The 13,429-nt window shown below is 47.7% G+C and overlaps 1 pseudogene; it reads left to right on the top strand.

The window, feature by feature from the left end:
- Nucleotides 1–816: 816 nt before the first annotated feature.
- The window catches only part of LOC118588655, a 177,730-nt pseudogene continuing 165,117 nt past the window's right edge, over nt 817–13,429 (top strand).

Here is a 13,429-nt window from a genome sequence, read left to right as displayed (position 1 = left end):
AAACACCCGTCCTTGTTGTGATCCAGCAACGTCCCTGAGGCTTATCAGCTCTGACATACTCCTGACTCACTTGTTTTTCCTGTTCTCCCACAATCACTTCTAGAGGGGCATAATTTCCCTAGCAAATGGTGCAGTTGTCAGAGTCCCCTGATTAAGAGGTCTGCAATCATTACAGCGGAATAACGTCTGCACTGCGGCTGCAAAGGAGCCGACGAACGGTGCCCAGGACTGGGCTGGAGACCCCCATTTTCTGATGCCAAAAGAAAGCCACCATTAGGGAGTTTCCTATATGTTTTCTGTGGCAAACTGAGCGGTACTCTTGCCCAGGCCAGCTTGGGGACACCTTATATGCCAACAGCAACAGTGAAGACTCACAGCCAGGCTCTGCCTCTTAAAGAGGTATTTTCTACCTCTCTCCAGTGCCTCATCTTTAAAGCAGGGCTAAGAGAACAACCTACCTGATTGAGAGGAGGTGAAAGGATTAAATGAGGTAATATTATAAAAATACCGAACTGGTGTCTGGTGCACCCTAAGGTCTTTTAAGCACTGGCACAAGCAAATGGGGTTCATTTGTTTCAGCATCAGAATTGACTGTGGATATTGGATCCCAATAACATGACACAGGAGTCTGATATGCATGGCCACATGCATGTAGAAGGTGACACCCACTCACGCTCCCTCCACAGGGCCACAGGAGACTGGCAACAGAAGCATTGTTGTCTCCATTTCTCTCAGAAAGACTAAGATCAGAGGGATGAAGGAAATGACTACTTCAAAATTACAAGCTGCTTTCTTTTCGTGGCTGCATCCACAGCTATGAGTATGCTCAGGCTTCAGAAGAAGCTTTCCTCTAGCGTCCACCACCACAGTAAAAAGAAGGTCTGGTTGGACCTCAATGAGACCAATGAAATCTGCAATGCCAACTTCCATCAGAAGATCCAGAAGATGACCAAAGATGGGCTGATCATCCAGAAGCCTGTGACTGTCCATTCTGGGCCTTGACACTGGAAAAACACCTTGACGCTGGAAAAACACCAATGCTCGCATGCCTGAGCATGTGACCTGGATGAGAAGGATGCAAATCCTGTGCTGGCTTCTCAGAAGATGAATCTAAGACAGACCACCATCTGTATCCTAGCCTGGACCTGAAGGTCAAAGGGAATGTATTAAAAGCAAGCAGATTCTCACAGAGCACATCCACAAGCTGAAACCAGACAAGACCCACAAGAAGCTCCTAGCTGATCAGGCTGAGGCTCACAGGTCTAAGACTGAGGAAGTTCACAAGCACCAGGAGGAGCGCCTCCAGGCCAAGGAGGAAGAGATCATCAAGAGACTCTGTCCAAGGAGGAAGACATCAAGAAATATAGCCTCCGCCGGGCAGTGGTGGCGCACGCCTTTAATCCCAGCACTCGGGAGGCAGAGCCAGGCGGATCTCTGTGAGTTCAAGGCTGGCCTGGGCTACCAAGTGAGTTCCAGGAAAAGGCACAAAGCTACACAGAGAAACCCTGTCTAAAAAAACCAAAAAAAAAAAGAAAAGAAAAGAAAAGAAAAGGAATACAGCCTCCTTTATGTCTGAACACGGTGACTTGGCTGTGGCCTCCCTTGGAGCAGACATTAAAGTAAAACAAGCCTAGAAACAAGAAAATGACAAGGTCCAGTGATCCAAATGTCAAGTGACCCCCCCTTCCCACGCTCATATATTTGAACACTTGGTCCTCATCTGGTGGTGGTGTTTGGGAAGGTGGTGGAACCTTTACAAGGTGGAGCCTCATCAGAAGTTGGGGGGAGCGGAGGCTTGAAGCTCTATGACTGGGCTCTACTTCCTGTTTGCTCCCTACCTCTTGCCCATCATGCCTTCCCCACATTATCACATCTTCCCCACCGTGATAGACTATGTCCCCTCTGAACTGTGAGCCAGAATAAACCCTTTCTCCCTAAGTGGCTCTTGTCAGCATGTTCTATTATAGCACCAGAAAATTAATAAAAACCCAAGGATAGAATGAAACCAGAGTCTTTTGTCCCATTTGTTATCTCTATTGATGTCTATGGTCATAGCCACACAGCAGAACTTCAGATGTAGGCAGTCTTCTCTCTGGCTTCAGGCAGCCATAGAAACAGCGGGGTGGCTGACCTCTATGGGGTGACTGTCTTCTACAGAAGCCATCCTGCATGGAAGGTGGGCGAGAAGATGAGCCTCAGAGAACAAGAAAGTAAGGTGGCCATGGCCACTGAAGGCCTCAGGGACAGCTAGCTGTTCAAGTACCCACAGAACATGCAGCAGGCTGACATAAGCAATGGCACCACAGGCTGGGAGCTCCAAGGGGACAGAGCCTGTGCTCAGGGCCACGGCAGGGGAACTGGGACTGAGGAAGCCGCTACAGCCATGTGTCACTCTCTTGCAGTCGGCTGAGCTATATGCTGGATTGAGGGGCACCGGTTGTGTGGGAAAATGTGTGCAATGGGAAGGGCCAGACCGGGGCAAGGGCCGTGGTCATCTGCTTCCCTTGCTGTGACCAAACACCTGACGAGGAGCCGTTTAAGGGAGGAAGGTTTTACTGGGGCTCATGTTTTGAAGGGATTTGGTCCATCACGGTGATGCACCCGGTTACAGCCACCATCGGGAAGCAGAGAGATGAATGTTCACATTCAACCAGCTTCTGTCTTCTCACTCAGGGTGGGCCCTTTCCTCATCAGTCAAACTTATCAAGAGATGCTCTCAAAGATGCCATCATAGGGAGAGCTCAGAGGCTGGGACACAAGGTCTGAGCCTGCAGACAGAGGGCCAGCCATCTAGATAGTTGTTCAAGAAGCACTTACTGACGACGACATCATTTCTGCTGGGTCCACCTTGCAGTCTCATGACAAAGTCATGACCAGAGCTAAGCCTCTGTCTCTTAGAGTTTACACTTCATCAGCAAGAGGTGATGACCCCCTCTAGCAGGGTTGGGGGTCACCAGACAGAGGAGGGCACACAACAGGTACATACTCAAGGGATGAGGGGTATCCAGAAGGGAGGTTTGCAGGTGTAGAAAGTCTTTCAGCCCTCCACCCACTGAGGAATATACCAAACAACACATTCAAATGCTTTCTTTTGTGTGCATGGGTATATGTGCACACACTGTGCAGGTGTGTGTGTGTCTGTGTGTCTGTGTGTGTGCACATGCATCCATGCACACATATAAATACACATGCATATGAAAGCCAAAGATCAACCTTGGGTGTCTTTCTTCAGAAGTTGTCCATCTTTCTTTCTGAGCCTTGGTCTCACACTGGGACCTGGGCTTCAACAATTAGGCTAGGCTTGCTGTCCACTGAGACCTCAGGACCCGCCAATCTTTGCCTTCCCAGCATTTGAATACCAAGTTCATACCACCAAGCCTGAGTTTTTGCATGGGGATCAAGCTTGGGTCCTCACGATTGCGTGCAAGCACTTTATCCACAGAAATATCTCCCCAGTCCCACACACTCAAATATGTTCAGGTGTTCAAAACCTTCAGGTGTCTTGTTTACATGCCTTTTCTGTTCTCCAACTGTATACATTCACCTCTCAAAATTAAAAATAGTAAGTGAGGTTCTAGATGTAGTTTCTGAGAACACAGATCCAAAATAATTGTTGCCACAGTTAAGAGAAATATGAACACTTTGCATGGCAACGTGGGCATCATCTGTCCAGGCTGGGATGGCAGCTGGATGGGGTCAGGGTCCAGACTCTTGAATGTCCCACCCTCCCAAGGGCCTCAGATGTTCCACCACCACTTCCAGATGAAAATGGAAGGGAATGAGGGAAAGAGAAGGCATGGCTACTCAGAGAACAGCCTAGAAGAACTCCCATTGCTGTCCTTGGCTCCCGTTGGCTGAAACTCAAGAAATGGCCGGATCTGGCTATGAAGGAGGTTAGAGAATGGAGCAGTGTGCCCTGATAAATACTGATGGCTCTCAAGAAGAGAGTGGCTCTTGGGGACAATCAGTTCTCTTTAACGACAAAGGGTTTTGTGCTTTGTCATTGACTTAAAATGCCTTAAGACTTGGCTGGGAGCAGCCATCATTCTCTGCCTCTCTTCCTCCTAGTGCTTCTGGAGACAGAGGAGAGGCAGAACTCCCACAAAAGCCAGATGCCTGAATTAACCTTCAAGGAGGATAAGTAGGTCTCTTATGGGACTCCTTTTTTCTAAGTACAATTACTCTGACTTCCTGCGTAAACACGTGACTGATGGGAACTGGTACAGGGCCCAGGACTTAACTCTGAGCTGAGTTGCTGGCTTCCCTTCACTTTCTGTTTGTCCCCAGATAAGGCCTATGACGTCACAATTTTAGCCCCAAGCTAGAGGGGTAGAGGTCCTGAATTGGATAGCCTCTCACATGGCTTTATCTTTTGGGCTCGTGGGGATGAGTAGCGCCCACTCACTTTCCTGTTACTGTGATAAAACACTCTATCAAAATCAGCTTAAGGAAGAAAGGGGTTGTTGTTGGCTTGCTTTGTTCATCTGTGTGTCTGTCTGTCTTGCTCACCGCTAGTGGTAGGGAAGTCGAGGCAGCAGGAGCCTGAAGCAGCTGCTTGCATTACGCCCACAGTGAGAAGAGCGAGCAATGAATGGAGGCTTTTGCTCAGCTCACGTGCTCCACCTTGCACAGGACTCCAGCCTAGGGAATGGTCCCACCCACGAGTAAGGTGGGTTTTCCTGCTTCAGTTAACATCAAGACCATCTCCCACAGGTAAGCCCAGGGAATCGACATTCTGTCAAGTTGGCATCACAAGAGCCCTGGCCAAAGGTAGCATCATTGAGAGTATTGATGTCCTTGCTCAGCATCATGACCACCCGCTTACCATCTGCTCTGCAGGTGTATCTTAGGACTTCCCTCTGCTATCCACCCAACCTCCCAGTCCATTGCCTTGTTCTCCTCATGGTGGCCCTCCCTGTTAGCTAACCACTCCCCCATCCCATGTCTCTAATTGGCCCTTGACTCCTCTACTAAAGTACTTCTTCAGAGTCCATCCTGGGCCACCTCCTCCCTTATGATACCCCAGGAGCATCATTCCTCTAAGGCAGAAAGTCCTCAGCCATAGCAAACTAACTCTTAAACTCCACAGTCATTAACTCTGTTTATAACGTGATACTTGAGAGAAGTCAGGCGAGCAGCAGTTCCTGTTGTCAATCTCTGCAGTAAGCATGCATCTTCAGATGACAGTCTCAGTGAACCCAGGCACAGCTTTGGGTACGTGTGTGAATGCCATCACTCATTCCATCTACCAGGAGCATGTGCTTTGCTGGGCATCCAGGTGGGAAAATGTTCTACATTAACTCAGCCACTCTGCGGGTCTCTCAATAAAGGGAAAACTTTGCTTGAGGACCCAATACCCTATTTTACATATGCTAGCTTACTGCTCCTCCTTCCCCAAGTTCAACCCACAACTGTGGCAGACAATGGTTTCATTATTCTTATCACCAGTAAAACTTCCCCCATGGTCTCCTCTTCCAAGTCATCTTCCCTCCCAAGAACACATCCATCTCCATCTTCTTGCACAAAAGGACCCCTTCTCTCATCCATCTTCACTTCCATCTTAACATCAGATAAAGATCTAATCAGGATATGATCTGATTAGACCCATACTCTGATTGGACAAAGATCTAATTCTTCTCCAAGAAGCCCTGCTGGCTTCCCAGTCATTCCCGAATCTTGTCATAAGCCCAAGAAGAACCTCACCACTAGCACAAGGAAAGAACTAGATTTGAATCAGACTGCATTTGCTGGGTTTGTTCCTGGAGCAAGACGCCTCTCTCCTTATGCAGAGCCCTGTGGCTTGTGTCACCTGCACCATGCATATGCCTCACATAAGACATCAAGAAATACCTGGTGGTTGATTATAGTTATTGACAACTTGCAAGTTGATTGCAGTGATCAGAGAAAGAATAAATCAGTTTCAATTCCTGTCTGTGCATTACAGCTGGCCCCATGGAGGGACTCTCAAGCATCTGGGCAGTTGATAAATTCTGATGGCAATCCAGCTGTTTCCAAATATAAAGACGCATGGCAAACACTAGTGGTGTGAACTGAATTCTTGACTTTTCATATGAATATTTTAACACCAAGTATGCACCACTTAAAATCTCTTCTGGAACCCTTTGCCCAGAAAGATGGTGATTGGCACTCCTCTTCTCCAGTGATTTCCAGATTCAAAACTTTCTCTGTCTTCTAACAGTTTTCCTCTGTGCCCCGCCTGCTGCTCCGATGACATGGCTGAGTAGGGAAAAACAAGCTCACTTTTGCTGCCCTGTTTCCTCCACCTCAGCGGGCACATTCTGGCACTTGTGACATCTCCAGAAAGTTCTGTGAAAGAGGGGCTGGGGCTGAGGAGAGGGTTCATTGGGTAACCCACTTACTAACCATGATGGTTAGTTTCATCCACTAGACAGACTGCAGAATCACCTGGGAGATGGGCTTCTAGGCATGCCTGTGCAGATCATCTTAACTATGTTCATTGAGGGGCTCCTGCTCTGTATAAAACTGAGCAAGCAAGCTGAGCGGCAGCCAGTACCCATCATCACTCCTGCTTCTTGACTACCAATGCCACGTCACCAGGTGTCCCAAGCTCCTGCCTCTGTGACGTCTTTGTTTGTCCCTTCAGCTCCTCTCATCTGTTTATCACAACATCTGGAAAGGAAACTAAGACACTGCAAAAGTCTAGGACTTGAGTCTGGATTTCCAGAACTCACATAAAGACAGTAGCACGCATCTGTAATCCCAGCACTTTTGCAAAGAGATGGGAGATAGGGATGGAAGACTCCCCAGGAGCTCCCTGTCCAACTAGTCTAACCTAAGCTGGAGTGGACAAAAGAACCTGATTTAAAGGAGATGGAAGGTGAGGACTGATACCTGAGGCTGCCCTCTGACCCCCACATGTACACCATGTCACATGCACACCTGAACACACACACACACACACACACACACACACACACACACATCCATCATGAAGGGGGAAAGAAAGAAAGAATGAGAAAAGCTGAGAAGATTCTGGGGACCAGAGTGACTCCCAAGCCCAGTCACACCTACCCTGTGCTTTGTGTCCAAGACCATTGAATTGGGCCTTCCCCTTAACCACATTGGATTTCACAATTTGTCTGGGGGAAAAATCAATTTGGAAAGACATTTGGGGGGGAAAGCAAATAAAATTTTGTTACTGAATTTTATTTAGAGAAAAAATGTAGTACTTTCCATAAAAATGCAATTTGATTATATTGCAATTTCATTTCTAATCTGTATTTCCTATGCCAAAGCATTCTTTAATGGATCCGAAGTACATAACTGCCAACTGCAGAGTCTACGGCAGCCTCCAGAAGCAAGATGGCTCTAATGTCTTCTCCCACAGCTCTGTGCCACTGGCAAGGCCCCGTCAGACTCTGGAGAGACTTTCCTGTCAGCATGTCATCTGTGGCTAAGTCATCTGTAGTTCTCAGCTACCCAGAACTTAGAACCTGGGGCATCAGCCAAGGGCATCTCCTTGCTTAATTCTGCATTGTTCCAAGAAGGAATCGAGGCTGAGCCCCTGCCAAACACCTCTTCGGTGCCACCAGGCACCTGCTCACAGCCTCCCTCAACGGAAGAAAGGCTGTCTATCCCCCAGGCTGACAAGCAGAGAAAGTGTGTGGTATAGGAGCCACTCTGTAATTAATATCCTCACCAGCAGAAGGCCACAGCCTGTGCACAGCTAAGGGTGGGTGGAGACAATCCCTGGAAGAAATCATTCCAAAGTGCTTGACAGCACCCCAATGAGAAGGGACAGGGTGAGCTGCTCCTACTTCTGCCTCCTTTAAGATGGGCTCTCTCAAGGATCCTCTTGTCTCTGCTTCCCTAGTGCTGAGATTACAAGTATGTGCCACCACACCTAACATGTTCATGTAGATGCTGGGAACTGAACTCAGGGCTTTATGCTCGTAAGGCAAGCACCTTACCAACTGAGCCACCCCACCACACACACCCAGCCCCTTCACTCTCTTTTTGTTGAAAACGTTCTCTGGACCAGGCAGTGTACAAATACAAATGCCATGCTTCACCATGAATAAAGTAGGTATGTGTTTGTTCCCATGAAAATGGCAGATTGACGGGGGTAAACAGATAAGAAAGACGCGTGAGGGTAGCATCACAGAGGAGAGCAAGCAACTCTTGGATGTGGTATGCACAGAGCTGGGGCAGGCCTCCCTGGGAGGCGAGAGTGGAAGGTGAGAAAATGTTTGAAGATGGATGATAGAGCGGGAACCTGTTGGAGCAAGAAGAATGTTCTGGAAAGAATGAATGCCAAGGGCGAGGGCTCTACAGAGAATGTAAACGGGGTGCACCCACAACATTATATGAAGTCAGGTGTCTAGAATATGAGTCCCTGGCACTCAGGCAACTTTGAGACTGGCAGACCCTGAGCAGGGGCTCCATTCTCTTTCAGTAGGAAACACTGGAGAGCTTGAACGGGTCTATAGGGTACTCAGATTTGTCCAATATGAAGATCCCTCTGGCTGTAAAGAAGGATTGGGGGCTGCTGTTGGCTTAGGTGGGATGCAGTGAAGGAGGAGGGAATTCAGGCACATGTCAAAAGACCTGGGCTCAGTCCCCAGATCCACACTGCAAAGCAGAGAGCTAGACCCTAAGAATCCCTGTTGCAGAGTGTTGATGGAAGGGACTGGGCTATGGCTGAGGCAGGTTGGCCATACCTCCCAGCAAAGTACACGTTCTATGAGACGCTCATGGCTCCACCTAGGAGGAGAGCCAGGAGAATACTGTGTCTTCTGACAGCATGCAGAGAGAAAGCCAGACTCCTCCTTCAGCGTGCTGCTCCCTTAGCCTATCCCACACCCTTTATTTGATGATGCTTTACTCATCTTTGATGAGGCTACTCAAATGTCAGCTCCTCAGAGACCTCCCATCAGCCCCACTGCCACCCACACTCACTGACCTGTGCAGGCCACATCAAAGATACTATGATGTGCTACTTAGTTAATGAGATTACTGTCCATAGGTCTCAAATCTTATGCGGGGAGCTCCACAGCATGGCAGATCTATGACCAGGGCCCAGCATTTAATAGGTGCTCAATAAATGCATCTTGCTTAAGTGTGGGGTAAACACAGACTCAGGATGGTTAGATGACATTCTGGCATGGCATGGAGGACTTCCATGGTAATAAGATTCTCCCACTCCTCACCCACTCTCCTGGGTGGACAGGGCCTGGATGGAGCTATTGTCTTTCTTTGCAGGAAAGATCTAGAATTACTGAAAAGCGTCTATCTAGCAGAGTTCAAGCTGTCCACTAACTTTCATCAGAAATTTTAAAATGGGGAAAACTTTCAAAGATAGACCATTCTACAGCTTTTAAAAACATGTACTACCATAATTAGAGGATTAGGGAGTCTTTTATGTGAACAGAACCATAATCATCATACTTTATTACAAGGAATTATATACAAATTACATAATTATAAAAAATTTGTTGCTTCCTCCAAAATTACAACACCCTACACACCTTCTGAGGAAAATTGCATCTCTGTTTCCACCCAGAGGGTGAAAAGTCTGAACTGATGGTCTGAGGAAAATCAGTTAGTTGGTCTTAGTAATGGCAGTTTGCTGACACAGGAACCCACTGGGTTGTCTCATCTCTGTCCTTCCAAGTGTCCTAGCTGTCTTCTTGATGTGGCTAAATGTTTCTTGTGCCTGGACTATGAGGCTCAGCCAGAATCCATGTGGAGGCCAGAAGACTCCACCACCCAAATACAAATCCCTCCTTCCATCTTCAGCCAAGCCATGGAAAGAATTCATGGATGAAACCTATGCCTAAGATGAGGTGTCTGGGAGAGGAGACCAGTGACCAGCCCTCGAAGGGGTGACACCTGTGTCCCACTGTCCCCACAGACCCAGAGCAGCTCAACTGTGTGTACTCCTGAGAGCCTACTAAGCTCTTGGCATAGATGAGCTAGCAGACCCACTGCTCTCCCCTGTAGTCCCAAGGCCACAGGAATCCCCAGTCTTCTCTGAGGTAAGGACAGTCAACCTATTGCCTAAGTTTCATTTTTGTCGCTATGATAAGATACCCTGACAAAAGCAACTCAAAGGAGAAAGAGTTTGCTTGGCTCATAGTTTCAGAGGGAATGTAGCTCATCATGGCAGACAGCAGGAGCATGAGGCCAGCCTATCATACCACATCAGCAGTCAGGAAGCACAGAGCAAAGAGGATGTAGTACCTGGCTATAAAACCTCTGTACTGGCTTTGTAAAAATCAATTTGACGCAAGCTAGAGTCATCTGAGAAGAGCGACTCTCAGTTGAGAAAATGCCATCATCAGATTGGCCTGTAGGCAAGCCTGTGGGGCATTTTCTTGATTGACAGTTGATGTGGGAAGGCTCAGCCCACTGTAGGTGGTACTAGCCCTTTGCAAGTGGTCCTAGGGTATATATGAAAGCAAACTGAGCAAGTCATGGAGAGCAAGCCAGTAAGCAGCATCCCTCCATGGTCCTGCTTTAGCACATGCCTTGAGTTCCTCCTCTGACTTTCCTCAGTGACGAATTATGACCTGGAGATTCTGAGATGAGATAAACCCTTTCTTTCCCTCATTGCTTTAGGTGATGGTCTTTGTTGCAGGAATAGAAACCTCAGACAACCTCAAAGCCAGAGAATCACTCCCTCCAGCAAGGCTCCCACCTCATAAGGTTCTGCAAACCTTTCCAAACAGGGTCCAAACACATGAGACTAGAGGAAGCATTTCACACTCAAGCCATGACACCCACAAAATGCAATTACACAAGTATTTTTGTGCTGTGGGATAATGTTCTTGTACACTGTAAAGATCTGTCACTTGAACTGGTTTAATAAAATACTGATTGACCAGTAGCCAGGCAGGAACTATAGGTGGGGTGAGCAGACCAGGAGAATTCTGGGAAGAGGAAGGGAGGAGATGGAGTCACCAGCCAGATGCAGAGGAAGAAAGATGAGAATGCCGAACCGAGAAAAGGCACCAAGCCACGTGGCTAAACAGAGATAAGAATTATGGGTTAATTTAAGCATAAGAGCTAGTCAGTAATAAGCTTGAGCATTTATAAATAATATTAAGCCTCCACGTTGATTATTTGGGAAGTAGCTGCTAGGCATTTGGGAACGGGCAGGTGAGAGAGAAACTTCCACCTACAATTTTTTGCCTTGTACTCCTGTAGTTTCTGGGGACACCATAGAAGTAAAAAGAAGCATGGGTAGTCAGCTTTCAGTTACTATGACAAAATACCTGAGTTAATACAAACAAGAGGACCACAGCCTGGTGTCCAAGCCTGTAAAACACAGACCTTCAGAGGTATTCCAGACTCGGCCTGTAGCCCACAGTTCCTATCTCCTGAGGGTTTACATCCATGTGCCATGCAGATCTCTGTGAGGGACAGGCTCCCAGTGCCTTCCCTGTGTTCCTCCTCCCTGGTTCCCTTCCAGCACCTGTCACCCTCTGTCTTTTAAAAGTTACTGTCATTACCAAAGCGTCCCCCTCCTTCATTCCATCATCTTGGCTCTAGGGTGTCAATATATGAGTTTGGGAATGAACACACATTCGGTGCATGACATTTTCATTTTGAGACACCATTTCGTGGTGTCAGAAGAGGATCTGGGTCCTCAGATGCCTCACATCCCAGCTAGCCTCCCATTTCCAGCAGTCATGGGAAGTGACCACCACAGCCTGGCAAGGTCAGCCATCATCAGCAGTTCTGTGTAGATCTCTATATCCAGTCTCTCCTCCCCCATAATCAGGCGCATACAACGCTGAAGCTGAGTACCCACCAGCAAAGGGCTAGAATAGTACATTTTCTCCTCTCCCTTTGGAGTCCAAACTGTTACCATCACCATGCATGTCAGGTTCTGGCTCCCCTTCATGGCCCACAGTTCCAGAACCTGGCACAGCAGCCAGCACCCTCATCCCACCCACCAGCTCAAAGGACAGGAAAACACAGTTCCCTGCTGTCAAAAGCAAAGGCAGACTTCAAAAGCACCAAAGCATGAAGAATTTTTGCTTCCCTCAAATCATCATTTTCAAGAGATTATGTACAAACACGGGTTCTATTCAAGTATGTCTCTCCTCTGACACCAAAGGGACCAGGGGCTATAGGCCCCACTACCATTGCTGACCTTCCAATAAGTAACATGTGGGGGATGTCACCAAACCCAAAACTCTTACCTCAGCCAAACCCTGTGCTGGGGTTTCAATATGTCCCTGCAAAGTTCATGTGTCAGACATTTCCCAAATTCGTTTATGAGCGGTACTTGGAGTTGAGGTCTTTGGGAAGTGATTACATGGGGGTGGGGGGGCCACCATGACATTAATGGCTTATAAAAGCAAGGAGACCTGAGCTAGTATGCTTGCTCTGTCTCTCTATATGATGCGCTCTACCATGGTGTGACACAGCATAAAGTCCCTTCCAAATGCTGAGCAGATACCACACCATGCTCTTCCAACCTCCTCCATCCAGAGCCACAAGCCAAATAAACTTCTATGTTTATAAATTGCCCAGCCTTTGGCACTTTATTATAGTAACAATAAATAGACCAAGGCACCCTCTGAACCTGTCATCAGAAGGAACCTAAAGTAAATCCCAGAATGGGGTATTATTCCTGGCTGAGACAAAACCAAGATAACCAAGACTAAATTTACCACTCTATGCACAGTCACTGAACTAGGAGTAAAGAATGGGGGGAGCAGAGATGGAATAATATGGAAGTTGGGGTATGGATTGTCTTTGCAGAGCTCAGCCTTGGGCAAGTCCACCTTCCAACAAAACAGAGCCCAGATATGTCTATGACTCCATTCATGCTCAGGCCTTGCTCCCCCCTATCTCTTCTTCTGGATCAAGCCACACTTCCCAGGGTTCTATTCCACTAAGGCATTAGGACTTGTGGTAGTTTTAATGAGAATAGTCCCCCATAGGCTCCTATATTTGAAATCTCGGCCCCTAGTTAGTGGAACTGTTTGGGAAGAATTAGGAGGTGTGGCCCTCTTGGAAGAGGCGTGCCTCTGGCAGTGAGTGTTGAGGTTTAAAAGCCCACACCATTGCCACTAGCTCTTTCTGCCTCCTGGTTGTGTCCCCAGATGTAGACTCTCAGCTTCTACTGAACTCCAAGACTACCCACTCCCTGCCATGATGGTCATAGACTCACCCTCTAAAACTGTAAGTTCACAATAAACTCTTCTATAAGTTGCCTTGGTCATGGTGTTTCATCACAGCAGTAGACAGGTAACTAAGACAGACCTGAAGCTGTGTCTTCATTACCTAATATCCAACTTAATCTCATAATACAAACGCCATGAAGGCTGGGTGGTAGTGGCACACGCCTTTAATTCCAGCACTTGGGAGGCAGAGGCAGGTGGATCTCTATGAGTTTGAGGCCAGCCTGGGCTACAGAGTGAGTTCCAGGACA

The sequence above is a fragment of the Onychomys torridus genome, chromosome 8, assembly GCF_903995425.1.
Source record: "Onychomys torridus chromosome 8, mOncTor1.1, whole genome shotgun sequence".
NCBI lineage: Eukaryota > Metazoa > Chordata > Mammalia > Rodentia > Cricetidae > Onychomys > Onychomys torridus.
The sequence above is the reverse complement of the archived record's forward strand: the minus strand, read 5'-3'. Positions and strand labels throughout refer to the sequence as shown.